General features: G+C 39.5%; 1 protein-coding gene across 1 annotated transcript in view; it reads left to right on the top strand.

Moving 5' to 3' along the window:
* tagln3a (transgelin 3a) overlaps window positions 1–766 on the top strand; it is a 7,255-nt gene extending 6,489 nt beyond the window's left edge. Inside the window, exon 6 of the mRNA XM_031571608.2 lies at window positions 1–766. This exon is cut by the window's left edge and continues 351 nt beyond it. The gene's annotated coding sequence lies outside the window, so the exon portion shown is untranslated.
* The last annotated feature ends 9,298 nt before the right edge of the window (window positions 767–10,064 follow it).

Genomic DNA, 10,064 nt, shown 5'->3' with positions numbered 1-10,064 from the left:
ACTGATGTCACGATGATGCTCTGTTGCCAAATTTGCCATAAAAGTGTCTTGGCAGCAACAGCAATCTAAAAATCACTGTTTAATCTGTTTGTTTTAGTAGAGTATGGTTTAATCAGGTTTAATCTGAATGTGTGTGTGCGTGCGTGCGTTTGTGTGTGTTTGCTTGAACAAGTGTTGCATGATAACAAATCTCCAACGTGTGTGTGTGTGTGTGTGTTTGCTTGAACTAGTGCTGCATGATGATCAATCTCCAACATGTGTGTGTGTGTGTGTGTGTGGGTGTGTGTTTGCTTGAACAAGTGATGCATGATGATCAATCTCCAACGTGTGTGTGTGTGTGTGTGTGTGTGTGTGTGTGTGTGTGTGTGTGTGTGTGTGTGAGAGAGTGTGCCTGTGTGTGTGTTTGCTTGAACTAGTGTTGCATGATGACCAATCTCCAACATGTGGCCATTAAGGCTGATGACCCTATAAAGAAACCTCTCAAAGATACTGTGACTCTCATCACAAATAAGCTGCATTATTGACGAGACAATCTGAACTGTATGCACAATCCAAATTATATAGTATATATATAAGCCAAACATGAAGTATTGCGAGTTCTATAAGTATTACTAAGAAATAAGAACTTCAAAGCTGGTATCATTATTTGTGTTCATTTGAATTTTAGACTGAAATGATAAGATGGCGTTGCTGTGGAAAGGGTTTTTGTAAGAGTATACACATGTACTATCCACCATGAAGAAGCAATAAAGTTTGTTTAACACGACAGAGAACACCTCAGAGGGACTGGTCTTCTTCTTCTTCTTCTGTAGAGTTTAATGGTGGTTTACAAGCTACGTGTATTACCGCCATCTACTGGACTGAGGTGCAGTTCATTGGGGATCTTTAAAGAAAATTGAATTAAAATAAAATATAAAAATAAAATATAACAAAACCAGTATAACCAAATAAATCAAAACAAAACAAGAGTTCTAAATCCTAATCGCTAATTGTGTTTCTTTAATAAATGACAGGGACAGGTCAACATCCTTTTCTCCTTATGGCCGTAAAACACACCTGATATCATCATTATAAAACACACCTGATATCATCATGACAGATATAAAACACACCTGATATTATCATGACAGATATAAAACACACCTGATATTATCATTAGTATATAAAACACACCTGATATTATCATTTTAAAACACACCTGATATTATCATTATAAAATACACCTGATATTATCATTATAAAACACACCTGATATTATCATTAGTATATAAAACACACCTGATATTATCATGACAGATATAAAACACACCTGATATTATCATGACAGACATAAAACACACCTGATATAATCATTAAGATATAAAACACACCTGATATTATCACAGTGTTTCCCCTACCATTATATTAGGGGGGCGCCCCGCCCCCCCCAACGGCACCCCCCGCCCCCCCTGGAAGGTCAAGTTAATTTTGTTCAATTTTATTTTCTATAAAGCGCCAGATCACAACGGAAGTAATTTAAGGTCACCTTTCCTATAGAACATGTCTATAGCTTGTTCTTTTATTAAACAACATAAATAGCCTTATGTTATTCATCTTATTTACACGACGGCATGTCATTTTTGTCTCTACATGGTCGCGCGTTTACAATTCTCCTCTGCTCTCTGTATCGCGCACGGCGCACAAACACACAGACACGTGCGCGCACACACAGGTGATGAGCACACTCCCACCAGCGGACAGAATTGGGCTTAAGAATCAGTGCACAGCTACGGACACTTTTAAGCTTTTAAGAACACATTTCCAGGCGTTCATCTTTTCTTAGGTTGGTCTTTCGAAGTCCGTAAGAAGACACTTAAGAAAATGTTCGAGAATGAGGCCCAATGAGAATGGCTACACCAGACGTGGAAACAGAAAGTATGCCCAGGTCCGCACCGAAAATTCAAAAATAGATCTAGCTTGCGTTTTTTATCATTTTCCGCGAGTTGGGCGTGGCCTTTTTTACATAGAGTCTGGTAATAAATCTATAAAATGTAATGACAATTATTTATTTTGCTGTGAATAATGAAGGAAGCAATAAATCCGATTATTTTCCAAACCCTCGAGAGCTGCCATGGAGATTTAACGTTACTTTCTGTTTGAAGATAAGGTAGCAGCTAGTGTTGAAGAATGGATGACTTTAAATTTGACGACTTTCAATTAATATATGAAATTGAACAACATCAACACCTTTACGGATAAAATAAATAAACAAGGATAGCAAAAACAGATTGATAAGCATAGAATGAGAACGGCAGAAACGCAAGCAGGACGTCAGATGACGAGACAGATCACAGTGACACAGGCTGGTTTTTTTTTGTCATATGTGAAGGCTGAGACATTCATAACATTTTATTCAGTCTTACTGATGGTCCCTTTGTAATGCCAACAGGTGCACTTCGTTGTGGACAGTGGCGTATCTAGCCCTATTTAAATTGTTTTACATTTTTGAGATCGTCAAATTCACACCTAACAACCAATTTAGTGGAATTATTTTGTTTATTTTTTAGAGTTAGAAATAAAATAGTCTCGAGTAGCACAGGAATCCCGCCTGTTTGAGACTGTGGCGGCTCTGTTTGGTCGTGAGTGAGCGAGCCTCGCGAGCAGGCAGACAGGTGATAACGTCTAGTAGTAAACAGACTGGGAGCGACTGTCCGACCCAAGCTGGTGAAATCTGCCATAGTCAGCTGTGCTATAGCACATGAAGTTTAAAATATTAAAAGAAACGAAATGGTTAAATCATCACGAGATAATATTAGATGTCATGGCTCTCTTTTATCATGCCGGTTCATTGATCCTGTGGGTATGCTACCCTACTCAGTAGCTCCGCCAGCTATAACTAGCTAGTGAACTCTAGCCTATAACGTTAACCTACTCACTTGAGCTGCAAATCCCTACCATGCTACAGTATAATTAACACCTATCTCAGCAGATGTCTTCAATATGTTTATTGTTGTGCCATGTTTTAAATCTAAATGTGTTAATTTCTCTTCCTAAAACCCACTAGAGGACACTATTTAAAAGGATATTTTCCAAAAATTCTTATGGTGGAGCATGCCCCCAAACCCAAAAGTGGGAACCTAGATTCACCTCTGGTTGTGGATAAGTAAAGCCTATTTTGCTACATATTTGTAGTCCTGGTAATCTTTTGTTTGGCATATTGGCGAGGTTATTTAGAGGACCATTTCTCAATGGTTTTGTTCTTGATGAATGTTCTTGTTTGTTTATTAAATCAGTTATTTTTCAACAAATAACACAATTAAGATTACAAAGAGGAAAATTCGCAACTTTTTATCGCAACTTTCACTTCCTCCGGCAATTTCATCGCAACAAACTCCTAAAAACACAACAACTTTCATCGGAAAAGCTCCCGCGAAATCACGAATTTTAGGCCGCAACTATCTAAAAAAAAATGTCCCTCCTGATATTATCATGACAGATATAAAACACACCTGATATTATCATTAGTATATAAAACACACCTGATATTATCATTAGTATATAAAACACACCTGATATTATCATTAAGATATAAAACACACCTGATATTATCATAGGGATATAAAACACACCTGATATTATCATTAGTATATAAAACACACCTGATATTATCATGACAGATATAAAACACACCTGATATTATCATGACAGATATAAAACACAACTGATATTATCATTATAAAACACACCTGATATTCATTATAAAACACACCTGATTTTATCATGACAGGTATAAAACACACCTGATATTATCATTAGTATATAAAACACACCTGATATTATCATGACAGATAGAAAACACACCTGATTCTAAATCCTAATCGCTAATTGTGTTTCTTTAATAAATGACAGGGACAGGTCAACATCCTTTTCTCCTTATGGCCGTAAAACACACCTGATATTATCATTATAAAACACACCTGATATTATCATTATAAAACACACCTGATAGTATCATTAGTATATAAAACACACCTGATATTATCATGACAGATATAAAACACACCTGTTATCATTATAAAACACACCTGATATTATCATTAGGGTATAAAACACACCTGATATTATCATTATAAAACACACCTGATATTATCATAACAGACATAAAACACACCTGGGGTACGTTCGTCGTAGAGTTGAAGCTAAGTTAATCAATTGGCCTTTTAGCCCGTTAAGATTAGCGAGCTGATTGAGAACAGCAAATATCGGTTCGTTAACGGCTGACCCGCATCCTAATCATGTGGTTAATTTCAAGCAGGCTAAAGTTATCATGGCATTTGCGCGTGCACTTCCTACTTCAAAAGGCAGGAAAGGTCGATTACCAAAACCATGATTTTCTAACGGTATAATTGTTCTAAACTCAAAGAAAAGGGCTCTTTTTTTCTCCGCTGGCGAGTAGGAGATGAACATGAACGCTTATGAAGAATACAAGACCATAATCATGGCAAAATTCAACACCACCACCGCTGTGAGAGCAAGGTGTGTTGGGGTGTTTATAGGGTGATATCTAGGGGTGGGGAAAAAAATCGATTTTTCGATTTCTCTCGATTCTCTCTAGAACGATTCTGTCTCGATTCAGAAAAGTTCATAATCGATTTTTGAATAAAAAAAATATAAAAAAAAATAATATTTTACACATTCATTTTGTGTTGAAATGCAAGCTGCATCGATTATTGCATTGTTCATAGAAAGTCATAATTGTAACAAGGAAAAACTTTTTCTCTAATAAAAAAATAGATCTGTTGATTTTCTTTAATTATCAAACACAAAGTAGGAAGTGATTTGAGACTCTGAGTAGCAAACTCAAATGTTTTAAAAATTGAGATGCATCGATAATCGTTTTATCGGTTTAGAATCGAGAATCGGTTTTGAATCGAATCGTTGACCTCTGAATCGGAATCGAATCGAATCGTGAGGTGCCAAGAGATTCCCACCCCTAGTGATATCTATATATGAATCCCTGACCACAAGTGTCAGCTGGTACAGAGGTTTCGTCTACCGATTTGAATCTGCATGGTTGCTAGTTCAAATCCCCTCACCTCCTTCCTCAATGAAGTTTTACATTTCCTTGGAAGTCGCTTTGAATAAAAGCGTCTGTTAAATGACTAAATGTATTAATAACAAATGCAATAAATTGAAGCAGCGAAAATAAATTGGCTGTATTTCTCTCTATTCTTATCATGAGTCCACCGTAATCATTTTCTACAATAATGATATGCTATGCTGTACTAATAACACATATAATTATGAGTGCTTTGTTCTCCGCATCACCGACACTACAAAAATGTACCACTCGCAAAAAAGCGCAAGACAGTCAATGTTCGACTGTGGTGTTTGCAATAAATGACTCGAGAAGGTCTTGTAAATTAATGATTCCTTGTCGGCTGAATCGGTAGCGCTCATACAAGAATAATGGATCTTGGCGATCGCAAAGAACTCTCTCCCTCCGCTAATCTAACTCTAATATCAGTCCTTGGTCAATGGGATCCCTCCTTTTTCCGGGGGTGTGGCAAGCTTATCCAGCTACACTTAAGTTAGCCTGCCCTGGAGCAGGTTAGTGCTAATCGATATGTAACTATGGTGATTTATCAAAAGTTGCTTCCACGAACCAAAAAGAGGGGCGTTTTTTATCTTAGCCTGAAAATTAGCTCGCTAAACCGTTTAGCGAGCTACGACGAATACCCCCCGATATAATCATTAAGATATAAAACACACCTGATATTATCATTATAAAACACACCTGATATTATCAATAGGATATGAAACACACCTGATATTATCATTAAGATATAAAACACACCTGGTATTATCATGACAGATATAAAACACACCTGATATTATCATGACAGATATAAAACACACCTGATATTATCATTATAAAACACACCTGATATTATCATGACGGATATAAAACACACCTGATATTATCATTAAGATATAAAACACACCTGATATTATCATGACAGACATAAAACACACCTGATATTATCATGACAGATATAAAACACACCTGATATTATCATAGGGATATAAAACACACCTGATATTATCATAGGGATATAAAACACACCTGATATCATTAGTATATAAAACACACCTGATATTATCATGACAGATATAAAACACACCTGATATTATCATGACAGATATAAAACACAACTGATATTATCATTATAAAACACACCTGATATTCATTATAAAACACACCTAATTTTATCATGACAGATATAAAACACACCTGATATTATCATGACAGATAGAAAACACACCTGATATTATCATGACCAGTGGCGGCTGGTGATTTATTTTTTGGGGGGGGCGCAATCATAGACATATGTAGGAGCCATTTCTATCCACCTTTAGTTACTTATTTTAGCCACTTGGGGGAGTATTGCACTGGGTGTGGCACGTCACTGGGAATTGGGTATATTTACAGGTGTGATTGATCAATTAGGGAAAGGTGTGGATGGCGCGGAACACACGGTTCTTACCGTCGCTCTGAAACCCACTTCACCGACAGCATCTTGTTAATAGGCAAACAGCACTGGGTGAAAGGACCAATTTTATGTCAAATTTATACCATTATAATAAACGGGAACACCACCCAAAGAGAGTTCATGCCTGGACTAAGGATTATTGCAACACGTTGGGAACACTTTGCCGTCCACACTGAGGCTAATAGGATAGCCTCCACAACATATATAGACTATAGGCGCAGTTGGGCAGTGCGGTTTAAATAGCACTCCACAATGAGAAAACAAAAACACAAGAGAGGTTTTGAGTAGAATATATTAAAAAACAAAATATTTATTTCATGAAAACACAGTGCTCAACACTGTCCAATAACAACTCTCAACAAACTGTAAAATTGGGCATGAGAGGTTTAGAGCAGAATGGTTTAAGAAACATTGGGTTGGGTTCCAGAGGTTTAAATATTGGGTAGTAGAGGTTTAGAGTAGACTAGATTCAGAAACATTGTGTACAAGTTTAAAACAGAGTAGATAAAAAAAAAAAAAAAAACACAGGGTGTAGAGGTTTAGAGCAGAATAGAGTGAGAAAGACTGAATGATACCAGTAGTTTAGAACAGAATAGATTCAGAAATACTGGATTATACTAGAGCAGAGGTCTTCAACCGGGGGTCCGCGACCCCCAGGGGGTCCGCGGAGGTACTGCAGGGGGTCCGCCAAATTATTTCATCTGAAGCATTTTTTCCCTCTTCCAAAAATTAAAAACGTCCAAAAGACTACATAAACATAAGCAGAACGTAAAAATTGCTTTCTATTCCTTAAAAATAATACATAGGCTACTGTGGTGTCCGATCACAATTACCGTGAGGTACCAGAAAATGTCGAAGTGGAGACAGCCGATTGTAGAGTATTTCAGTAAGGTTTATTGAAGATGCTAAACAACAATATGAGAATGAATTCGAAGACGCTCTGACCAAAATATCTCCCGCTTAGGCATTTAAACCTAACACTAACACTCCCCCTAATGCCTCCATTAGCTGACTGCTCAACCAATGAAACCTATGACCTCCCCGTTGACTCCACCAATCAGAAACCTATCATAGTACCTCGAAGACCCAGCCTTTATTTATCATAAGACAAAGCAGCCCCGTCTTCCCATTCAAATAATACTCCTAACCCCTTTGTTTTATACTGAATTAGATAAACCCATATTAAACCTACTCATTTACTACTAACATTCCTACATAATTCCCCCTTTGTGTCTGATCAATGTCCCCATAACTATCATGCACACACTATCAATTTACTACGTGATAAAGCAAACATTTGACATCCTGTACATCAAAACTAGTTACCATTATGTTAAACATTCATACATTCCATCTAACCCAAATATTACTACCCCCATATCACACAAAACAGTCTCACTAGGGTGGTCCTAGATGAGCACACAGTAATATTTACAATTTTGTACATTTGATACAGTTTCCATATCCTTTATTATCATTGAATGTAACCATTTTTGTGTCCATGTTCTGGTGTTCCTGAATCCTGAGGTGCAACGCCCTTTATCTCACAGATGGGAGCAAAAACCTTCTTATTTTAAGGTGAAAACTGAACCCATTGCCCTGTCCAGTACAGCGACACCTGCATTCCGCAGGCTGCGAGTAGCAACCCTGCCCCTCTGAACACCAGAGTCCAACTGTATCATTGTGTAGAAAGTTCCATAGAAAACATCTCCCCATCATTCCCACCGATGTGATCTTTAACTCATCCACGAGTCTGCCCAAAAAGTCAGAGGTTACCAGCACTTGACTCCGGCATATCCGTTGTGGTTCCTAGACGCCTGTGATCCGGTCGTCCAGATCCCACGAATCCATGAGGGGGCCTGGTTCGCCCCGGTCTCGTCATCCTCGCTCATTCCATCGATATTCCATCTGTAGATCCTGGCTCCAATAGTTGCGGCATCTCCATGGCAACCTCCCTTTCGTATTCCGTAATCAGACCTTCCGCTGCCCCCTCTCCATCCACCACCAAAGACACTTGAGGTAGCTGCGACGTCACTGCCCGAACTGCAAGAGACTTACAACAAGGAAGCACACAACACACAACCAAGCAGAACACTAATAATGTAACCCCTATTATTATGGCCACTGTAGTTAACCACGCTCCCCACTGCAATCCAAAGATACTCTGAAGCCAACCTGTAAGCGCAGAATCACCCCCATTCTGCCCAGCATTGCTTGCAAGTTCATTCCGGAGGTACTTCAGCTTGTTCATTGCCCTTGTAAAATCCCCCTCCGGAGATGTATTATTAGGGATAAAGGTACAACAATAGCTTCCGAATTTGACACACACTCCACCCTCCTTGGCCAATATCCAATCCAGTGCCATTCTATTCTGTAATGCCATCCTGGAGGTAGCATCTAACTGCTCCCCCAGTGCCCTAAGGGCATCTGTAGTATGATTAATAAACCTTTGCTGGTTATAGTAAATATAATTAATCCAATCCGCATTCTTGTTAACAGTTACATACGGAATCAGAGATTCTAACCCTGTCCAAATCTCATTACGTGCCTTATACCTTTCTGGAATTCCTCTAGGCTATCCGATGGCATCTAAATATCCACCATACTCATAATCCTTCACCCCTGTCTCTCTTCCGTCTCCCGCTGATCTCTTTCTCCTAGAGGAACTCCCTGGGAACCCACTACCCTCAACACTGTTCACCCCGGTAATTTCCCCATCCATAATGACAGTTCGCTGCATCATAGTCACCCTTGCACACCTACCCCTCCAATGTTCGGGTAACGTATTCCTCACGCCCCATTCTCTCCCACAGGCCCACCATATATCCGCTAATGGAACATTCTGAATGGACTCTGCAAACACTCTCCCAAACGGAGCCTGCCTACCTGAATCTATGTATTTATCCCTGGTGCTACAATTTTGCGAACTAACATTACACAGCAATGGTGCTAGTCCTCTTAATTCCCATTGCTGCTTATAAAATGGTTTTCCCAGCTTCGGGTAGAACGGACCAACCATCCTCAAGGCCTCTGATGTCTTACAATCAGGAGACCGGATCCATACATCTCCTCCTTCCAGGGCTCCCTGCTCCGCGGTGCTGAAACATAAATTAACCCCAGACAAACCACCACCACTATACTTGCCACCATTGTCACGACCGCGTTCCTCCATCTCTCCGGCCGGTTTTCCCGGTCCAGAACAATCCGGACCCTCACCCTCCTTTGTGAGGCCAATCCCGGCCCGGTCTGTTCCAGGACCTCCACCGGTCCCTTGCTCAGGTCTAGCTGCTCCAAGAGCATGTCCTCCATCCTGTCTCTCGTTGCTGAGCTGAGCTACCTTGTCATCGCCTGGTTTTAATGCTCTGCAACAGAAATTGAGGTGATACCAGACACTTGACCCTTGCACTCTTACCGCCGTCGGGGTAACGTGTGTCACCCTGTAAGGCCCTTCCCGTCGTGGATGGAGGCTCTTCCGTCTGAACACCTTCACGTACACCCAGTCTCCAGGCTGAACCAATCCCGCCGTATCCA

The sequence above is a fragment of the Clupea harengus genome, chromosome 8 (assembly GCF_900700415.2).
Source record: "Clupea harengus chromosome 8, Ch_v2.0.2, whole genome shotgun sequence".
Taxonomy (NCBI): Eukaryota; Metazoa; Chordata; class Actinopteri; order Clupeiformes; family Clupeidae; genus Clupea; species Clupea harengus.
This window is presented reverse-complemented; position numbering and strand designations above follow the sequence as displayed.